We start from the raw sequence: 21461 nt of genomic DNA on the forward strand, positions 1-21461 counted from the left end.
GTTTACCTCATCAGTTTGGCTCATGGTGTCTGTCAAGACTTTGCTTGGGGTTTGAGGAGGCACCAGAGCAGTTTTCCGCCCCATATATAAAAAAAAAAAGACTGTGAAGGTTGTAGCCAGAATAGTATGAAGATTTTTTCACTTCTGACACCAGAATGTATCTTCATCAGTGATTACTCAAATTCTTATTAGCTAGTGTTTGACACCAAAATAGAGCTTAGGCGTTAACAGGGCTTTTCCAAGGTGCAATCATACAGTGGTACAATCTTTATGCTTCATATGGTTATCTGCACTCCACCTACAGGCAAAGCTGATGTTAGGGATTCACCTGCCAGGGCTAAAGACCATAAAGTATACAGCTACCGCTATAGTACATCAGTGGTACAAGGGTGTACTGGCAAGATCGCGCGGTGTTGTAGAGAAAATGGCCGCCAGTGTCTTTCTCCTATATCAGTGGTGGGCAAACTTTTTAGTCAACTGAGACAAATATCAAGAAAACCGCGATGGAAATTTCTTTTAAGAGCCAAACATTTTTTCACTACCCTTGTCACTTCCTGTTGTGACGCAGCACGTTCCAACGTTTGGAAGGAGGTGTGTACATTCTCGATTACTCCGGCTTCCTGTGTGATGATAATAGTGGGAGGAAATATGGGTGATATGAGATGTGCACGCCCTCTCCAGCTTTGCGGAACGCAAATGCGTTCCACAGGCAGGGCTGGTTCTATGTGAAATGGGGCCCTGGGCGAAAAACAATAAGGGCCCCCCCCCCCCCCCCCCCAATGCACATTTCTCCAGTCCAGTCCAAACAGAACCAGGGCGGCCGCGGTCCCATGGCACATTTCTCCAGCAGTGCCAGAACATGCACAGACATCTCTCTCATGAATCTGAGATGTCTGTGCATGTGCTGGCACTGCTGGAGAAATGTGCCATGGGGCCGCCCTGGTTCTGTCACATCTCTCTCATGACTCTGAGTCATTCGCCCCCATGCACATTTCTCCAGTTAAAACAGAACCAGGGTGGCCCCATGGCACATTTCTCCAACAGTGCCAGCACATGCACAGACATCTGTCTCATGACTCCCCCTCCCCCATGCACATTTATCCAGTCCAGTCCAAATAGAACCAGGGCGGGCTAGTTACAGAGTACACTGGCTGGCACTACTGGGATGGGTGAGATGGCGGGAATGGGATCCAGTAACTAAGTTGTTATAATTAACCAACCTACCTACCAGTACCTGTTGGAACTTGGCTGCCTCCTGTCACAGTCTCAGAAAAGTCTTCTGTGTGTGGGCGGCGGGCCACGGGCCTTCCCTGGCAGAGTCTGTGGGCTGTGGCTGGCTGCCGCTGGTTCTTCTTCTCTGCTCTGGGGGCGGAGCTGTGGCAATGTCAGACAGACGTGGCACGCTCACTCACAGCCACTGCTCTTCGAGTCTCTTAAAGAGGCAGGCAGAGCGGAGCTCAGAGCGGCCGCCGGCAGCGGGCCCCCTCCTTTCCATATGAGTCTGGACCGCTCGACAGTAGCGGAGTTAGAAAACTTAGCAGCGCCGCCACACAGGTCACCTGTAAGAGCCGCATTCAAGGGGCCAAAGAGCCGCTTGTGGCTCGCGAGCCGCAGTTTGCCGACCACTGTCCTATATGCTTGCGCTACCTTTTCCTCTTTGGGCGCCACCCCAGCCTCCGTGTAGGTCTGTACTGAAGCGCTAAAGAGGCTATTTCTGACAGGCCCCAATGCCCCAAGAGTGTCTGCTCGGGCCTTGCCTCCCTTATATGTGTCAGTGCTTCTTGCGCTGTGATAATGGCCGCGCCTGTGCTGTCTCCGCGTGTGAGCAGAATATCAAAAGTCCCGGTATGAGGAAGACAGGTCAGGGAACCTCTGGCTGATAATTATGATAGCCCGCTGGGCATAATGAGATGGATGGAGTCAGGATGCTGACAGGATTCTCGGAGACCCTTCTTCCTCACGTCATTACTCCATGCCTCTGACGCATTCATTTTAATGGGTCTGTGTACATGAGCGTTGTTTTCACGCATTAGTTCTGCGTTGCGTGAAAAACGCAGCATGTTCTATATTCAGCGTTTTTCACGCAGCCCTGGCACCATAGAAGTGAATGGGGCTTCAGTGAAAAACGCATTGCATCTGAAAGCAAGTGCGGATGCGATGCGTTTTTCACTGATGGTTGCTAGTAAACAACCTTGTTGTTTGTAAACCTTCAGTTTTTTATCACGTGCGTGAAAAATGCATCAAAACGCATTGCACCCGCACGGACAAAAACGGAACACCTGAATGCAATCGCAGACAAAATTGACTGAACTTGCTTGCAAAATGGTGCGAGTTTCACTGAACGCATCCGGAGCCAATCCGCCACGTTCGTGTGAAATAGGGCTAACTGAATGGAACGGATGGGCACAGTTGGTGACTTCACAAACCAGCACCTGCCTGCCCACTCCACTCTTAAGCAGCAGCAAAATAAGGACTTGGCAAGTGGACAGTCATTTTAGGGCCTCATTCACACTTCAGTGTTTGGTCAGTAAAGCTAGTTGTGGGTCAAAACCTCAGAACAGGTGCAGATCTTCCCATTATACCGTATCTCTGTGTGGGCTTCACTTCTGTTTTTAGCTCACAAATCACAGTTGGAAATCACTGACCAAACACTGACATGTGAATGAGAACTAAGACTAAGGGCTCATGCACACGCACGTGTTTTCTTTCAGTGTCCGTTCCGTTTTTTTTTTTTGTGGACCGTATACGGAACCATTCATTTCAATGGGTCCGCAAAAGAAACGGAAGGTACTTTGTGTGCATTCCGTTTTCGTATGTCCGTAATTCCCTCCCGCAAAAAAATAGAACATGTCCTATTATTGTCCCCATTACGGACAAGGATAGTACTGTTCTATTAGGGGCCAGCGGTTCCGTTCCGCAAAATATGGAATGCACACGAACGTCATCCGTATTTTTTGCGGATCCGTTTTTTGCGGACCGCAAAAAACATCTGGTCGTGTGCATCAGGACTAAGGCTGAATTCACACGTCCGTGGAACATGGTCCGTAAGATTAGTGCAGGAGCACATGGCGTCATTGGTTGCTATGACGCCGTTCCGCGCTGTGTGCTGCCGCTGCAGTACAGTAATACACTTGTATGATCTATACGAGTGTATTACTGTACAGCAGCGGCGGCACGAAGCACACTGCGTCATAGCAACCAATGACGCCGTGCGCTCCTGCACTAAGCAGGATGCCAGTCTGGTATCTCATGGACCGTGTTCCACGGACGTGTGAATTCAGCCTAAGGGTACGTTCACATCTGCAGCACGCATGCTGATCCGGAAAAGCTGTGCTAACACATTCAGATGTCTTCCTGTGCCTATCACGTCTGATCACGATAGATCTGCATTGTCGCCGTTTTGTGTTAATAGAAGTCAATGGTTTGAATTTTAAAGTGCATGAGTATTTGCTTAGTTCACATGTGCGCATGTGTTCCACGTATTCCATTACATCGGCATTTCAGCAACATAAAACCAGCAAGAAACAAATGGGACAAAAATGCAGATAGAAAACGGGAAAACTTAAAAATGGCCACAATACATAACCAAAAGCAGAACAAAATGTAAAAAAATGATCCACACTGCACATCCGAATTACGAAGGAGCCCTAAGGGGGGCAGTTGCACTTCACATGGGCATTATCCAGTTATTGGATAAACCATGGACAGACATTTATAGGGTGGCTATAAGACACCAGGAGATCATGCGATGACGCATTTAGCAATTGGGTAATATCTCAAGGAATATTTAGTTCAGAAAGAGCTGAGCAAAAAATAGCTGCCCATCCCTGTTCCATCGTTTGTGGTTAACCATCCTTAGGCATTTGCATGACATTGATTTGTTATAATTTCAGATTACATAAGCAGATCCCTGTATGAACGGTTGCCAACAATCTATGACCTCAGTGAAATCAGCAGGAATGTGCTGTAATGTTCATCTCAACAGGGGTTGTAATATGGCATCATCCTTCAAGCATTTACCCGACATTTGAGAAGTTGTATTTGCCAGTGCATGCCCTTGTTGTTGAGGCATTGTATAGTTTCAGTTCAAGGGATGTCTATTTACATGTGGCACATCCATATGCAGGGTTGGACTGGGGTTCCTTGGGCCCATCAGAGGAAATTATTCTCGGGGCACAACTCCTAGGTCATCAATAAAGTCTGATAAGTTTTAATTCAAAGAAATAGACCGAAGTATCATGTAATGGGCTTCAAAGGTAGCTCCAAATAGCATCCTTTGGTACTGTGGAGAGCCAGTCGGACGCTGTCTACATTAGGCCTGGATCAGGGGAGTAGCACCTGTACGTATGCCGACTTCAGTGGGAGCAGCGCTGCAATGACGAGCTCCGCCCACTGCAAAGTAGGCGGGCCTGTCTACTTCGAACGCCTGACCTATTAGATCTGTGGGGTGTGGGGTATTGGACTCCTGCCAGTCAGCTAGTAATGGTCTATCCTGAGGATAGTCCATCACTTTAGGCCTCATGCACACGACCATTGTTCTGGTCCGCATCTGAGCCGCAGTTTTTGCGGCTCGGGTGCGGACCCATTCGCTTCAATGGGGCCGCAAAAGATGCGGACAGCACTCCGTGTGCTGTCCGCATCCATTACTCCGTTCCGTGGCCCCGCAAAAAATAAAATAAAAAATAGAACATGTCCTATTCTTGTCCGTTTTGCAGACAAGAATAGGCATTTCTACAATGGGCCGCCTGTTACGTTCCGCAAATTGCGTGTCTTGCGGATCCGCAATTTGTGTGCATGAGGCCATAGGTGGACAACTCCTTTAAGTTCAGGGCACCTGATCCTCACCCTATGGCCTCATGCACACGACCATTCCGTTTTTTGCAGTCTGAAAATTGCGGATCTGCAAAATACGGAAGCCGCCCGTGTGCCTTCCGCAATTTGCGGAACGGAACAGGCGACCCATTGTAGAAATGCCTATTCTTGTCCGCAAAATGGACAAGAATAGGACATGTTATATTTGTTTTGTGGGGCCACGGAACGGAGCAACGGATGCGGACAGCACACGGAGTGCTGTCCGCATCTTTTCCGGCCCCATTGAAGTGAATGGGTCCCCACCCGAGCCGCAAAAACTGCAGAACAACGGTTGTGTGCATGAGGCCTATTACTTCAACCATGATGCTGAACCTGAAGAACCTGCAGAGACCATTCTGCAATAGATGCTCCTGTGAAGTGTGGAATAACATAGTATATAAGGCCAAAAAAAGACACTTGTCCATCCAGTTCGGCCTGTTATCCTGCAAGTTGATCCAAAGGAAGGCAAAAAAAAACTGTGAGGTACAAGCCAATGTATAAAGAACATACATAAAGTATAAAGAGCATACATATAAAGAATATACATATAGCATAAAGAACATAAATAAAGTATAAACCGCATACATATAAAGAATATACATACAGTATAAAAACATAAAGTATAAAGAACATAAATATAAAGAATAAACATGAAGTGTAAAGAACATGCATACATATCAGTGGGTTAGCCCTTCCATGAGGCTGGCTGTGTGGGCACATTGTGGTTCATACAATTGTGGATCATGTATTACGGGGACGTCCCATTCATTTGACTAGATGTCGCGTAATTCTGTGTTTCGCTCTGTAGTGGCAGGAGATAAGGGCGGCTACCTGTAGCATCTCTCAGTAGTCATACATTTGATGTTTGGGGGTTCTAGGTACTTGACCTGCATCAATCAGCAGATTGTCAGCTGGTCCCCATTTATAGAAGGGGTTGTCCGAATGGGACAATCCCTGAAATCAATAGCAGCTCTGTGAATCATCCCTCTAATCACATAGACTGACAGAGATTAAATAGGAGTTTATTCTTCTTAGATGTCCCCTTTCAAAATGGTGATAAAGAGGACCTGTAACTAAAGAAGAGCGAATTGATTCGTATGAATTGAATATGTTTTAAAAACAGCCTCCTGGAGCAGCGAGGGGCTGTCCCTGCTGCTCATAAAACTCCCCCCTCGCCCTTTATGCCTGTCCCTGTCAGTCCCACGCATGCACCGTTTCTCCCAGTATCAGCTCCGAGGATCTGCTGCTGCTACCTAAGCAACACAGATACCGACTGCACATACGCCGCTGACATATGGATACACTCAGAAGTGGAGGCGGAATTTCTCCATCCATGGACATATCCAGACATCAGCAGTAGGGGGAGTCTCTTGGGCAGCAGGGCCAGTCCCTCCGTGCTCCGGGAGGCTGATTTCTAACGGATTTCAATTTTTTAGAATTGATCCGCTCTTCTCATCTCACCTGTCACCTCTCCCCTGGCATGTGTCTGCTTTAGAAACTACTTGCATCCCTAATGTGGTAACAATTCTATTTTCTGCCATTCTGTTATTCCTACTAGAAGTTAAATAAATTCCCAGCAGTATGCAATAAAGCGCTAGATATTACCAGTTTGAGGTGTGACACTTTATGGGCTTCGTGAGTTTGTTTTTGTTTTTTGCAATATAGCATTGTTGCCTGAAGCCTTCGCTTATGTTATCTTACTAAAGGTGTAAACTAGCTAACCATAAAGAAGTTATCCAGGATCGGAGTTTTCTTCCCTGAAACAGCACCACATCTTTAGGTTAGGTCTCGTTCTACAACACAGATGCAGGATGTAAAATGGGAATCCTAAGATACACTAGAGTTGAAGCCTTTACTAAGAACATTTGTCAGTTCCTGCAGGATTACAATCAAAGATAACACCTGTATAATAGATAACACAGGATCCACTAATCAAAATAGGTGGTCGCAACATATCTACTCCCCCTCCCTGCACAATGATCTCTACATATGTCACAAAGTGTGTCTGCAACACCCTCCCATACAAATCAATGAGCCATCTCCAGTCAACAGGTTCCTTTGGTCCTTGTGGAAGTTGTTAAGCATATCTTTGAAAGTTGATAACAACAGCTCAGGCAAGATGGCTGCTCCCATAATCAGAATAAAAAAACTACTGTTAGAAAGTAAACCCAGAATGGAGAAAAAGGAAAATCTAATTTTAATTCATATAAAAATCTAGGTAATACTTTCCCTTTAAAAGTAATGTGCCATCAGCAAACAACCTGTTATTTAAATCAAGTTTTTATATCAAACCATTTTTTAAGGTGATTTAATTTTCTTTATCACTGTATTTCAAAAAATCCTGAAATCGCGCACAGTTTTCCTGGTGGCCACTAGGTCTAAAATATGTCAAGAGTTCCTGTTCTTTGAGAGCAGTCCCCTGAGCAACAGACCCATGGACAGAAGGGGACTCACTGACTTACACGGGCCGAGAATCCTAAAGCTAATCGCTAACGAGCTCAGCATTCATAGGAACGATCATTAGCAATTATCTGGCGGTGTAAATGTAATGCCGATTACCTGATGAACGAGCTCGTTCATCGGGTAATCCGATCGTTGTGCACACGCAAAAATCATGTTGTGTAATCACAATCTGCTGCCAGTAAAACAACGAGTCAGTATGGGGAAGATCAATGGCATACTGAGCGAGTCAGTATGGGGAAGAACGAGCAGCAGATTGTTGGGGTGGAATGCTTCCTTCCTGACAATCTGCTGCCCTGTCGTCCCATGTAAAGGGATCTTATGGAAGATTTGACTAGACATGCTCTGTGGCCTGTGCAGAATTCAAGAGAGAGACGAATCCCGATAAGCTGTGATATCACCTAATTTAAATGGTAGATCCCATGTTATCTATATAGAGGTGTTACCTGTCATTGCAATCCTGCCCAGGAAGATAATTAAATGACTACTGAAACATTACCTGTAGAGAACAGAAAGTTTTGACCTATTATTAGGCCTAGTGGCCAATGCCAACATTTCAGGATTATATATATTTTTTATGTATAGATAGTGACATGGAAAATAAAATAAAAAACTCTCTAAAAAATATTCAACACATAAACGTGTTTAAACCAATAGGTCATTTTTCTGATGACACCTACCCTCTAAGACATCCTATCAGCTTGCCTGCATCCAATTTGTAAGTAGTGATCTGATCACATATGAAAACCACTGGGAATACAGCAGCCATTGTGCCATTTTGCGGATCAATCATCTGTCCAACCCAACATCGTACGTCATGTCATCCAGGTGTAAATGCATTGCCATAATGGATGACACACTATAGTTAGAATACCATCACTGCACGCTCTCCGAATTTCTTTATCCATCCTACACCAAAAACAGAATACTAGATCATTGTGACTGTGATAACGCGAATACAATTCGACATGCCATTAGGAAATAAGATAAGTAAGAACAGAGAACTGTAGGAAAATAAAGGCAGGGCTGGATTATCGCAAACATTGGCTGTAAGTACTCCAGACAACGTGACCCTAATAAACCAGTGACCCAGCTTTATTTTTATAGACGGATATATTTAGCAGTGATCTAGAAGGAATAATTATATGATATTCTTTTTCCTTTTGCCATTTTTAATTTTACGATGTCGGGGCTTTTTTTTTTTCTACTTTGAGTATTTATTTATATAGGCAGCCCTTCCCAGATCACAATCATATCAGCCTGAGTTTGCTAATGAGCAATTCAGGAAATAGCCATGAAAACAATGAGCAATTGAGGAAATTGCTGGAACAGGCCCAGTAACAGCTCACTCCGAGGCAGAAAAAGGCAAGAGATCATCTAGAAAGTCCATGTGCTTGTATAAAATCCTTTACTGCGAATTTACAGACCTATGCAAAAGTCACATAAATAAACAAATAAATTAATAAATAAATAAATAAATGTTACTTATTTAAACCCCAATTGAACATTCCCAATTTTTTTTTTGTTCCCACAGGCTGAATGGATGCTGGTTTAACGTCCAGTATTCATTAGACCAGGCATGCTCCACCGGCGGCCCTCCAGCTGTTGCAAAACTACAACTTCCAGCATGCCCGAACTACTTACAGCTATCAGCCTACCGCAGGGCTTTGTGGGAGTTGTAGTTTTACAACAGCTGGACGGCCGCAGGTTGAGCATGCCTGCATTAGACGTTTAGCCAGTGCTAACGAAATTGGTGGCTTCAGCCAACCATAGTCTAATGTGTATTGCCGCCTTTATATTAAAGAGCTTGCAGCCTCTGGTTTCTTAAAGGGGTTATCCCAGGATTAAAGTAAAAAAAAAAAAAAAAAATCAGCCGTCATGGGCTCTCTCCATTCATTGCTTCAACTGCTCTGCTAGATTATATTCAGCCTGACAGCTTGGGGGGGAAGGGGGTGTCCTTTCTGTTATAGCTTCTAACAGTACATATGACGGGTGGCAGTTGGAGGATGGAACTCAGTCCACTTCAGCAAAGTAGACAGAGAAATAAGTACAGGAGATGCTGTACAGATAGATTTTATTGAATAATTCAGTGGCTACACTAATTTTTTTTATGACATGCAATTTAAAAAGTGTTCAGGTCCAGTTGCTAGTTTGAAAATTATAGAATAATTTTCTTGGGGAACACCCCTTTAACAACTAAGGCTACTTTCACACTTGCGTTTTGGGAGGATCCGTCATGGATCTGCAAAAGCGGATCTGTTACAATAATACAACCGCATGCATCCATCATGAACGGATCCGTTTGTATTATCTGTAACATGACGGATCCGTTATGAACTCCATTGAAAGTCAATAGGAGACGGATCCGTTTTCTATTGTGCCAGATTGTGTCCCTATTGACTTATATTGTGTGCCAGGATGGACCCGTTTGGCTCAGTTTCGTCAAGTGGACAGCAAAACGCTGCAGGCAGCGTTTTGGTGTCCGCCTCCAGGGCGGAATGGAGACTGATCGGAGGCAAACTGATGCAGTCTGAGCGGATCCTTTTCCATTCAGAATGCATTAAGGCAAAACTGATCCGTTTTGGACCGCTTGTGAGAGCCCTGAAACGGAAAGCCAAAACGCGAGTGTGAAAGTACCCTTAATTGGACTGCAGATTGCAAAAAGTCCAGTCACTTATTTATTAGTCACAATAGAAAATTACAACTCACCATAAGAGTATAGTCACCCAACTATTGCCAGTCTGCAACAAAATGGATCCTTGAAAAACAGTCTCCATGTGTACTCCATTTTTCTTCCCTCCCTTCAATAAAAAGGGATATTCTGATCTAAAATCTGACATGAATCAGCTGTGTGAGAATGCAGTCAGCAACACCTCGACCCTGCAAATTGTAGTATTAAAGAGGACCTGCAACAAGTAGACAAAATCAGTCAGAAGATCCTGGAAAATGCGTATGTTCTGGCAGGTGCGGATTGCCAGGGCTGAAACTAAAAAGTAAAAGCAAACCCAATGCAACAGCACTCTGCAAACATAGAATATATGAACTAATGCTATATTCACTATATAAATGTATATGTGGTACTTACTAAATATACTTTGACCAAAATTATTTGTGCCCATCCACTACGGCAAGGCAACCTCATTCTAGATGGGAACCTACTCTATTTGATACCCCTCTCTCTGTTTTACCCAGTCTCTTAATTTAGGAAGAGCAAGATCCACATGTATACTGTGTCTGCTCCTTTTATTACCTGAACATTGCATTAGTTAATTCTAGATTTCTTCTATATTATTTTATTCTATGTTATTCTATTTTGGCAGAGTGCTGTTACATTGTGTTTGCTTTAACTCTTAAAGATGACCTGTCACCATTCCTGAGATGTCTTGTATTCCACATGAAATAACAGTTCTGGAACATCTATTCTTATGACTCTGCATTGTAGGGGCAGATCAGGTCCCAGTGTTTAGGAATGCAGAGTGGTATGTTGTGGCCCTAATAGTTTGTGTCACGGTGCTCCTACATGGATACTGTCACTCCCCAGGTTTAGGCTTGGTAGCAGCAAAGGAGTTGTAGTTGAAGTAGTAAGTAGAGTCCAGACTTGGTGAAGTTTAACGGTTTTTACTTGAATAAACTTGTGCCATCTAAATAACACTTGATCTTTCTATTGGCTCCAGTAGGCTAAGGGTAAACTGGCAGGTGAATTTGAATACTTTGCTTTATCTCTCTGCTGTGCTTATTAGAGTTGAGCGAACCTGCTTTTTGGTAGGTTCGAGTTCGGGTTCAGGGCTTAAGTGAATTACGTTCTCACAGAATCCATAATGTATTTCAGTGCTGGCATACTGTACAAAACGGAATGCTTTTAGAGGCATTCCGTTTTGCAGGCCGTCATAATGCAAGTGTATGGCCTGCAGAACGGAAGCCTCTGGACTAGACATACAATTGTATTATGCGGGATGCCGGCATTTAATTACGTGATGGATTCAGTGAGAACGGAATCCATTACGTAATTCGCTTAAACCCAGAACTCGAACCTGCCAAAAGGCAGATTCGCTCAACTCTAGTGCTAATCTCTGTTTTCGGCCTAGTTACTGGACTTCCTAGCAGTTCCGGTACCTTTGACTGGGGTGCTATTGGCCATTGACCCCCTCATAATACTCAATCTATGAACTGCAAAGGAGTTGTGGTGCTTTCCAAGTTGCTTCCCCTGGTAGACTCCTGCTGCAGGAGGGGTATACGCCTCCCTCACTGCACCATGTCTGGTCCCCTTGGACTCTAAACTCAACTCCCTATACCGCTTCCTGCAACCACTCCCTTGGTGGGAAGCAAGACTAGCCCACTTCTTCCCAAAAGGAGGGAGAATGGAATGGTACGTTCCATTCTATCTAAAGATACTCTCTTCCAGATACACTGCTGCTTGCTGGAGAACCAAGCACATTGTATGTAACAGTTGCGTAACAATATTATTAAGGCACAGTATCAGAGGACCTGGAATTAAATGCTCAAATGACATTCTTTGCTAACCATTAGAGACAGTAGCTAGGTGTAAGAATGGTAGTGCCCCCTCTGGGGTACTACGCTTACTCACTTTCTTTCCCTCCCTTGCAGTCATAGCATAGCTTTCCTAGTGCACAGATTGTGCTTCCTAAGTTCTGCATGTAAATACCCAGGCTAAGGCAGAGAGGATTGTGGGCACCATTGCATTCAGCACCCGCACGGTCCTTCCAGCACCCCTAACTATGCTTCTGTTTTTCCATCATTCACAGAGATCACTGAATAGAGTTGGGCTCCCTTAGTGGTGGGGGGCCACACCAGCTATTAAACCTGCTACCCTGTTACTTACCCCCACGCCTGTTTCGTGTATTAACTTAAAAGGTTTACTGCATAGGTTTTAATATGCTGGTAGTGAGCAAATCATTCCAACAACCTTTTTATTACATTATAACCATTTTAAACAAAGTACAAAACAATGACACAATCCATAGTATGATCTGTCAACAGCAGCTTGTTGACAGTTTCCAAAAAAGAAAACTATGGCAATAGCATATAGCAATGAGCAGTAGTGGATTTTTTGCCATGAGTACTCTCTATAGGCAGTAGCACTATCACAAGAAGAACATCCAGTTTCATGTAAATTCTATGTCCTGCAAAGCAAAATATTAAGCCGTAATTACAGACGTCAGCATACTGCATCACTTAGGGGTGGTGAATTGTAGGTCATATTTTGTCGGACTCTGAATCAGGTTATCATGATCTTAGATCAGTGTCATAAGATATGCAAGATATTTCCATCCACAATTTCCCATGCGGAGTGTGCGACGTATTTTATGTGCAGGATGTATGGCTGAGTCAGCTCGTGTGAGGGATTGATGGAGACTGCACAGGAATTCCCTACTATGTCCATCCAAATTTCATGTGACATTTGGCCGTCATCTGCTTCCCACCAATATCTTGCCAGCAAGTTTTCCTTTATAAACACTTCCCATAAAAAAGCTTAATATAAACCTAATATCAAGTCCCTCCTACTAGAACAAATTGGATATTCCAAATACACCCCATTCCTTGTACACAGTAATTTTTGGAGCATCTATTCTTATGGCTTTATGCTGTGTCATTCCTTTATTATTCCCGTTAGAAGTTATCAATGAATGATTAGTAGTTTGCAAGAAAAGTAAGAGTTTAATAAAAAAAAAATTTGCTTGCTTTATTCCCTACATTGACTACACTGTCATCACCTCCTGATGAGCTGCTGTATGCAGCCGAATCGCGTTGGAGTTGTGTCTTTATATCATTTACATTAGACTTATTATTTTTGTTTTTGTTTCACTGGATCAATATTTCCCGATCCAGCTTTGCTAAGTAGGGCATCACTAGGGCCACATCTAGGCTTAGGTATGGGGGCAGGGTGTCTCCACCATTAGGGGACATCCCTGTGCTTCAGGACATAGTTCCGTAGGGTCGTCTAGGGAGAGAATTTTTCCCACAGACTCACCCACAACCATCCCCGCTCCTATAGTGATTTATTATTGTACCACCTATCTATAATAGGAGGTTCGTTTTTTGCCTTTTTATATCAGAGCATCTGAGTATATTGACCACTCTTGCTCATACCCACTTATTAATAAAGGTATCAAGTTTCTTAATTAAGCACGTTAATTCTCAATTTTCTTCTGACCTATTTCCTACGTGTAACCTATCGATAGATATCCTGTCAAGTGTCTTTAAATAAGAGTTTAATATCTCTACCTTCCCTTTATCCAGTTATATTCCCATGGTTATCTTTTAGAGGGCCTGGATAATTCTTTTTTTTTTTAGTTATATATTTATAAAAGTTTTTAGGATTTTTTTCTTTTCTGTGACTTATTTAGCCAGCTTTATTTCCTTTTTACATTTCCTATTGAGCTCCTTGCAAGCCTGGAATGCTTTTTCTGAACCCTCGGCCTTCAATGTCTTAAATGCTCTTTGCTTTTGTCTTATTATGTTCTGTATATCTCTTTTTAGCCACATTGGTTTCCTTTAATTCCTGGACATTTTGTTACCCATGGGTATAAACTATCTACAGGAGTCTTGTAATCTCTTAGAAAACTCCCCATTTAGCTTTGGTATCCCTATTTAGCAGAACCTGATTCCAGTCTAAAATACTGAGCTCTTCTTTTATCGACTGAATTTAACTTTTTTCTAAAGTTCCAGGTTTTTGTATCTCCCTTTTGTAGGACCTTATTGAATATTATATTGAAACTCACCATATTGTGGTCACTGTTGCTCAAGTGCTCCCGGACCTCCTCATCCAATATTATATCTGGTCTGTTTGACAAGATCAGATCCAGCAAATGATTTCCTCAGGTCAGTTCCTCAACCAGCTACGAGATGTAATTGTCTTGAATTGTGGATAAAAACTTACAGTTTCTAGCACAACCAGCAAACTCAATGTCCCAATTAGGGTGCATTCACATGGTGGGGTCCATTTTGTGGACCTTGCACTTCTGGGTCCGTGCGGCCGAGCCAGTAAAGATAGGACATGGCCGCAACATGCGGATCATAGACCCAACCATGTTAATGGGTCTGCACCGCAAAGTGGGTGCACGCGGCCGGTGTCTGTGTTTTGCAGATCCGCAGTTTGTGGCCCACAAAAACCTACATACTAAGGACTCCATTATTGCCTGCTATCTTTCCTATTTGTTGCATTTCATCCTCTGCCTGTTTTGTTATGTAAGGCTACTTTCACACTCACGTTTTGGTTTCCGTTTGTGAGATCAGTTCAGGGCTCTCACAGGCGGTCTTGCCTCTCATCAGTTTGCCTTAGTTTGCGTTCCGTCTCCATTCCGCTTTGGAGGCGGACACCAAAATGCTGCTTGCAGCGTTTTGGTGTCCGTCTGACGAAACTGAGCCAAACGGAACCGTTCTGACACACAATGTAAGTCAATGGGGATGGATCCGTTTTCTATGACACAATCTGGCACAATAGAAAACTGATCCGTCTCCCATTGACTTTCAATGGAGTTCATGACGGATCCGTCTTGGCCATGTTACAGATAATACAAACTGATCCGTTCATAACGGATGCAGACGGTTGTATTATTGTAATGGATCTGTTTTTGTAGATCCATGACGGATCCGCCCAAAACGTGAGTACAGATGCTACACTGTCAAAGCTTTCACCAATACTGTCATTTACCACTGGTCTTGAAGGGGTTGTCTGGGAATGATTTACAATGACCGCCGGTAACATGTCCTAGAATGTGAGCAGGACTGGGGCAGTGAAGGGTTGGGGTCTCACTACACACTACACTGTTCTACAATAGATAGTAATGATGTGATCCTGACCTGAATATGTCATGGCTGAGCAGCCTGAAAGGAAAACTCACCATCATGTACAGTCGTGGCCAAAAGTTTTGAGAATTACATAAATATTGGAAATTGGAAAAGATGCTGCTTAAGTTTTTATAATCGCAATTTGCATATACTCCGGAATGTTATGAAGAGTGATGAGATGAATTGCATAGTCCTTTTTTGCCATGAAAATTAACCTAATCCCACAAAAACCTTTCCACTGCATTTCATTGCTGTCATTAAAAGACCTGCTGAGATCATTTCAGTAATCCTCTTGTTAACTCAGGTGAGAATGTTGACGAGCACAAGGCTGGAGATCATTATGTCAGGCTGATTGGGTTAAAATGGCAGACTTGACCTGTTAAAAGGAGGGTGATGCTTGAAATCATTGTTCTTCCATTGTTAACCATGGTGACTTGCAAAGAAACGCGTGCAGCCATCATTGCGTTGCATAAAAATGGCTTCACAGGCAAGGATATTGTGGCCACTAAGATTGCACCTTCAATCAACAATTTATAGGATCATCAAGAACTTCAAGGAAAGAGGTTCAATTCTTGTTAAGAAGGCTTCAGGGCGTCCAAGAAAGTCCAGCAAGCACCATTATCGTCTCCTAAAGAGGATTCAGCTGCGGGATCGGAGTGCCACCAGTGCAGAGCTTGCTCAGGAATGGCAACAGGCAGGTGTGAGCGCATCTGCACGCACAGTGAGGCGAAGACTTTTGGAAGATGGCCTGGTTTCAAGAAGGGCAGCAAAGAAGCCACTTCTCTCCAAAAAAAACATCAGGGACAGATTGATCTTCTGCTGAAAATATGGTGAATGGACTGCTGAGGACTGGGGCAAAGTCATATTCTCAGATGAAGCCTCTTTCCAATTGTTTGGGGCATCAGGAAAAAGGCTTGTCCGGAGAAGAAAAGGTGAGCGCTACCATCAGTCCTGTGTCATGCCAACAGTAAAGCATACTGAGACCATTCATTTGTGGGGTTGCTTCTCATCCAAGGGAGCGGGCTCACTCACAATTTTGCCCCAAAACACAGCCATGAATAAAGAATGGTACCAAAACACCCTCCAACAGCAACTTCTTCCAACAATCCAACAACAGTTTGGTGAAGAACAATGCATTTTCCAGCACGATGGAGCACCGTGCCATAAGGCAAAAGTGATAACTAAGTGGCTCGGGGACCAAAATGTTGACATTTTGGGTCCATGGCCTGGAAACTCCCCAGATCTTAATCCCATTGAGAACTTGTGGTCAATCCTCAAGAGGCGGGTGGCCAAACAAAAACCCACTAATTCTGACAAACTCCAAGAAGTGATTATGAAAGAATGGGTTGTATCAGTCAGGAATTGGCCCAGAAGTGGATTGAGAGCATGCCCAGTCGAATAGCAGAGGTCCTGAAAAAGAAGGGCCAACACTGCAAATACTGACTCTTTGCATAAATGTCATGTAATTGTCGATAAAAGCCTTTGAAACATATGAAGTGCGTGTAATTATATTTCACTACATCACAGAAACAACTGAAACAAAGATCTAAAAGCAGTTTAGCAGCAAACTTTGTGAAAACTAATATTTGTGTCATTCTTAAAACTTTTGGCCACGACTGTAGTATATGCAAGCGCTGGAGTGTAGCGTATAGTGAGGCCCCTCCCTTCCCTCTCCAGGCAACTCCGCAAGTGGAGGCAACCAGTCCTGCTCACATTCTAGGACAGGTTGCTGGCTCCTCTACCCCCTTGTTTTTTTTAGTTCTATACCTCTTTCCCCTTTAGGTCTATATCTTTCTGCCCTCTCAGCTCTTTAGGTCTTTATCTTTCTGTCCTCTTAGCCCTTTAGACCTCTACCTCTCTGTTCTTTAGTCCTCTACCTCTCTGTCCTGTTAGCCCTTTAGGCCTCTTCCTCTCTGCCCTCTCAGCCCTTTAGGTCTCTATCTTTTTGCCCTCTCAGCCCTTTAGGACTCTACCTCTCTGCCTTCCCAGCCATTTAGGCCCCTACCCCTCAGCCTTTTAGGCCTCTACATCTGTACTTTCTTAGCCTTTAGCTCTCTCTCTCTAACCTCTTAGCCCTTTAGGCCTCTACCTCTCTACCGTTTAGGACTCTACCTTTCTACCCTCTCGGCCCTTTAGGGCTCTATCTATCTACCCTCTCAACCTTTCAGGCTTTACCTATTTACCCACTTGGCCCTTTTGAGCTCTGTCTTTTTATCCTTTATCCTTTTATCCGATCTACCGTCTAGGCCTTTACTTCTCTACTTTCCCTGCCCTGTAGGCATCTACCCCTCTACCCTCTGGACCCTTTAGGCCTCTACATCTCTACCCTCTCCTTTATTTGCATCATAAATGTCGTTTGCCGATTTTATATAAAGATATGTCTTTAATGATCCAGTCAAGCCAGCAGTGCAAGTGTTAAACACAAGAAAAGTCTGAAAATTGCACCCAGCTATTTCATTCAGGAGGCGTAATTATCAAATTAGCCCATAATTCCTTCTTTTTTATCACAGATATCTGGTTAACATTACAGAGTAATGAGGTTGATTAAAACCAACATGTTGCTCTCCATTGATCTTCGTAGTAAAAGATTCAAAGCACCAAGCTATTACAACTAATGGCAAATGTTAGCAGAAGCGATCTCTGCCAGAGGGCAAAGTAACTCACTGTAAACACAGCCTAGGAGGATCTTGTTTCTCAAGATCATGGACTTGGAAAGTATTGGACTGTAAAGACCCCAAATAATTTTGTGTATTGTTCTATTGCTCCCTTAAAGTGGGGGCATCTTACTTTTTCTAAAGGGTCTCTGAAAATTGTGATTCCATGAGGTGGAATGTGACTAGTTGCTATAGAAAATAGCTCCACATTGGTTTTAGTAATTGAATTAAAGGGAGTCCGTCCCCAGGATTATGTGAGAACCCGACACAAAACCCAAATCAACGAACTTGTTTTAAATTGTAGCTAACATTTTGTTTTTTATGTGTGTAGACAACGAATATAAGTGTTTTTTAATACATTTTATTAGGGAAATACAGTATGTTAATTTTTTATAGAAAGTTTATGTAACGTCTCTCCTTAGCAATCCTCTAACTGAGGAGCTAAGGAGAATTCGTCTTCAGCATTCTACTCAATGCTGAAGACACTGGACAACTGTAAGTTAATGAGGCATCTTAGCCTGCCACTGGTCTCCCTCTTCTAGCCTGGGCCTCCTAGGGATGAGCGAAGTGAGCTTCGGATCCTTGATCCAAAGTTGCTTTGCTTAAAACCTCAATTTAATGCTGTACGGAGATCCTCCTCCGTACAGCATTAAAATGTACGGCCACCGACGAGGCGAAGTCAGTTATTACCGAAGTCTCGTGAGACTTCAATGAATAACTTCAATATTTGATTTTTAAACTGAAAAATCATTTTAAAACTTGGATCGAACTCGGCTTTGGTTCCCGACTGGTACCTTGGAATCAAAGCCAAGTTCGGATCTAAGTTTTAAAATGTTTTTTTTTCAGTTTAAAAATGAAATACTGAAGTTATTTACCAAGACTTCAGGAATAACTGACTTCGCCTAATCGGAGGCCGTACATTTTAATGCTGTACGGAGACTCATCTCCATACAGCATTAAACCAAAGTTTTGAGCAAAGCAACTTTGGATGTAGGATACGAAGCTCGCTTCGCTCATTCCCATTTGAAAATATCATTAACCCATCCCCTTCACAGACTTGTTTAATTAGATGACATGTATAGCTGACCATGTGCCTTCTGCTTATAGAAGGTTTGGTGGCAGAGATTGACGCAACATGTCATTGTCTGCTCACCCCAAGAGGTAATAATGGTAGCAGTCAGTGTTTTCATGGGTTCATCTCTCTTTGAAAGTAGATGCCCACAAATGGCATAGAAATAGGTTTAGAGTTAGATACAGGTGCCCTCCTCAAGTATTTTGTGCTGCACTGTGGTATTTGGTTCTCCTGGGACGGCGTATTGTTCTGCACTATGTTATTGCTGGCCCCACCTACTACTGTTGTCACTGCCTACATATGTTGGCCCTGCAAACTTGTGTTACCCTGCCTTTTGTCAATTTAGACTCGACTATAACATGGGGCAACTTTTAGGGTATTTTTCCAGGGCCACTCTAAGTTCTCAGCCCACCCCTGGTTAACTACCCATCTGTATTGAGGTCACCTGGCTGCTGGTGGATGGGCCCAGATACTTTTTGATCAAAAATATATCTGCTAAGAACCTCTGATCGTATATTAGATGAGGTATTAGTTGTAAATAGATCATACACAGTTAGAAGGTCATTTATCAAACTGGTATAAAGAAGAACTAGCTTAGTTTCCCATAACCAATCAGATTCTACCTTTCATTATCCAAAGAAGCTGTCCAAAATGTAAAGGGGAATCTGCTATGGGCAACTAAGCCAGTTCTCCTTTACACCAGTTTGATAAATGACCCCCCTTAGTTTATAGAATCCTGCTATGTCTGTCTGACTTTCACAATTTTATACTTGCTGTCAACATCTCAACCAAAGACATGTTGGGAAGATATAGGGAAACGTCAGTAATCAGCACTGGTAGCAGATAAACTGCATGTCACATCATTTTTAGGCTGCCGGAACAGCCTGCCGGAGAAGGATGCCACTAGTGTGAAACTAGCCATACATATATAGGGAGGCAAGGCTCGTGTAAGGAGGCAGAGGTTGGGGCAGGGAGACCAGAGGCAGGCTGAGAAGCCTATGCATCATACAGTTAGAGGCAAATTTACCTACATACAGTTTTCTAAAAAAAATTACATATTTCCCTAATAAAGTATATCACAAAAACATTTATACCCTACACATAAAAAAGAGATGAAACGACAGTTACACTTTTAGACAATTCATTGGTTTGGGTGTTTTGTCGGGTTTTCACATAAACCTTTGGGTATAGGAAGTGTAACCTTAGTACAGAATGAAGACTATGTCACTTCCTTAGGGCTCATTCACATGCCGTGTGGCCACGGTTCCTGTGTTGCGAAACCACAAACAGCAAATCCGCAATACACGGGTACCAGCCTTGTGAACTCTGTGCTGTGGTGTGGACCAATTGATTTAAATGGGTCCCCGATCCGCAAGATACAGCAAAAGATAGGATATGACCTATCTTTCGCGGTACGGAGGTACGGATTGGAAGCCCACGGACACACTTGGAAGTCCTTCCTTTCAGGTCCATGTCTATACACAGCAAAAGATAGGACGTGTCCTATCTTTTGCCATATCTTGCACATCGCAGTCAATGGGTCCACCCCGCAGAACGTCTGAAGGAGCCCTTAGCAACATGTCACTCAGTTCTGTGAAATGTGCTTGTTTCGCTTGGCTGGACAAATATTAAATTAGCAACAGGAACTAGAAGGAAGGTGAATAAAAGAAGCAGATTTACATATGGTACTTTTCATTGCCATGGAAACCGCCATTGAAACGTGAAATATGACTTGTTAAAGAAAATATAAACAGACACCCATTGGGCGGGCATTAAAATTGGTCAACTCACAAAATCCCATCCCAATATGTGTAAATGTATAATTACGTCTTCATCAACTTATTTAGATTCAGAATTTTTACCCATTAATGACTGGCAGCAAGCAATAGTGACACAGGTATGCAGAATGTGGAAGTTCAAGAACTTGGCTCACTTTACTCTTTCTGCATCTCATGCTGCCAGGTCTGGGATGCCAATCACAATTCTCCATTCCTGGTTGAGCAGTGGTATGTTTGTCAGGAAGCCCTGGTTTTCCAGAATATGGAAAAGTTTGCTTTGTGCCAGGCATGGTGCACGCCAATGGAAAGTAAGTCCAGAGAGTGAGAGTCTGCAGTAAACCAGTGTGCTTATTTACCGGAGGAACTAAAGTGCAAAACATTACAATCAATGCACTGAGCTGGCTTCTCCAGTCTCCTCCCTGGCCGAAGAAGGTTCCATGCTGAGGAAAGGCCTGAGCTAGCTGTTCCTTTCTCATAAAGCTGGTGCCCTGGCCAAAGGCTAGTGGCCCAGAGTTTGTGGCTCAATCAGGCTGTTGGCTGAGCCACAAACCAGTGGTCTGTGGCTCATCATATCCATCTTAGCATCTTCTTCTGGTCACTCATGCAGTCTGGCATTGTCATTTCTACTAAGCACTGCTCCCTATCTGCAGACAACTAGGGGACTGCTCTTCTTATATACAGTATCTAGCTGTACTAGTACCTTCTTTTGGGAGGGTTGGCGTGGAGAATCACAGCCTAAACATAAACAATGTTATAATTTTAGTATGTCATAGACTTGTTTATAACTTCAGTACAAGTCTATGGGAATGAATAAGCAGTTTTTAAAGACATAAAAAG

Source organism: Bufo gargarizans, chromosome 4, assembly GCF_014858855.1.
Source record: "Bufo gargarizans isolate SCDJY-AF-19 chromosome 4, ASM1485885v1, whole genome shotgun sequence".
NCBI lineage: Eukaryota > Metazoa > Chordata > Amphibia > Anura > Bufonidae > Bufo > Bufo gargarizans.